The sequence below is a fragment of the Belonocnema kinseyi genome, chromosome 3, assembly GCF_010883055.1.
Source record: "Belonocnema kinseyi isolate 2016_QV_RU_SX_M_011 chromosome 3, B_treatae_v1, whole genome shotgun sequence".
NCBI lineage: Eukaryota > Metazoa > Arthropoda > Insecta > Hymenoptera > Cynipidae > Belonocnema > Belonocnema kinseyi.
The window spans coordinates 12,936,459-12,938,127 of NC_046659.1; the positions used below are offsets into that span (position 1 = coordinate 12,936,459).

The 1,669-nt window shown below is 44.3% G+C and overlaps 1 protein-coding gene across 5 annotated transcripts in view; it reads right to left on the bottom strand.

The window, feature by feature from the left end:
• The window catches only part of LOC117170366 (glycerol kinase-like), a 331,719-nt gene that overhangs the window by 275,944 nt on the left and 54,106 nt on the right, over window positions 1-1,669 (bottom strand). The gene's annotated exons all lie outside the window — the stretch shown is intronic.

Here is a 1,669-nt window from a genome sequence, read left to right on the forward strand (position 1 = left end):
TTGTCATAAGGACAACCGCGGGTTTTCGCCGGGAGCGGGTGCTAATCTGAAAAATTGCAACCGCTCGCATCTAAATCGAGTTAAATTCCAGCCACAACCACGTCTCCCGACCGTGAGATGGGTGGTTACAGTCAGTAACGGAATCAATACGACGATCCTGCAAAAGTTTCGTGCACCCTGAGAACACGGAGTGATCCAAGGACTACCGCCTTCTGCATTTCACGCAGGGATGCTTTTCAGGCTATTAACGAGTGAAAGCTTAGCACCTCCAAGAGCGCCGATGATCAGGACGATTAGTTTAACAGAATATTCCGGGTACAATCGTTGTAACTCCCTTATAAGGTATCTATACCTCTCTTTCTTTTCATTCTCCTTGGCTATGCTGTTTTTGTCAGCTGGTGCCGAAAATTTGATAATGAACATGGTTCGCTTCTCGAAGTCAAGAAGAACCATGCCTGGCCTCGTGTGTGCAACAGAAACAATTTTCGAGAATACAAAGTTCCAGTATATGCGACACTTCCCAATCTCGACAATTCACTCGATTTCCCTAGGAGCATTTAGAGGAGTGATATTAGGGTTAATGCCGTAAGAGTGACAGAGATGGTAATAAAGCACTCTTAGTGTCACATTGTGCCTTTGGATGTAGGTCGTTCCCGCATGAGTTGGACAACTAGATAGTATGTGAGCTAAATACTCCGCGTGTGCATGGCACGCCCTGCAGCTATTATCGGGAATGTCTTGGCTCAAAATGTTGCGACGGTATTTTAAGCTGGAAATGACACCGTCTTGGCATCATCCTTAAATCACCCGAATTGAAGTTTGGCACGGAGGATTTCATTTTAGCATGTCAAGACGATGTCATTTCCAGCTTAACATAACGTTATCACATTTTGGGCCAAGACATTCCCGATGATAGCTACAGGGCGAGCCATGCACACCCCGGGTATTTAGCACACATACTATCTAGTTGTCCAAATCATGAGGGAACAACCTAAATCCAGAGGAACAATGCGGCTCTAAGAGTGCTTTATTACCATCTCTGTCACTCTTACGGCATTAACCTTAATATCACTCCTCTAAATGCTCCTAGGGAAATCGAGTGAATTGTCGAGATTGGGAAGTGTCGCATATACTGGAACTTTATATTCTCGAAAATTGTTTCTGTTGCACACACGAGGCCTGATATGGTTCTTCTTGACTTCGAGAAGTGAACCATCTTCGTTATCGAATTTTCAGCTTCAGCTGACAAAAATATCATAGCCAAGGAGAATGAACAAAAAAAGAAGAAAGAACCTTAGGAGGAAGTTGCAACAATTGTACCCGTAATATTCTGTTAAAGTAATCATCCTAATCATTTACGCTCGTGCAGGTGCCAAGCTTTCACTTGTTAATAGCCTGAAAAGCATTCCGCCGTGTCGACAATATGCTAAAACAGTAGCGGAAAAAATGCAGAAGGCGATAGTCCTTCGATCTCTCCGTGACCTCAAGGTGCGCCAGACTTTATCCGGATCGTCGTTTTGATTCTTTTACAGACTGTAACCACCTATCTGACGCTCGTGAGACGTGGTTATGGCTGAAGTTTTACTGCGATTTCGCTGGGATCAGATGCAGTTTTTCAGATTAGCGTCCGCTCCCGGCAAAATCCTGCGGTTGTCCTTATGAGAAACTT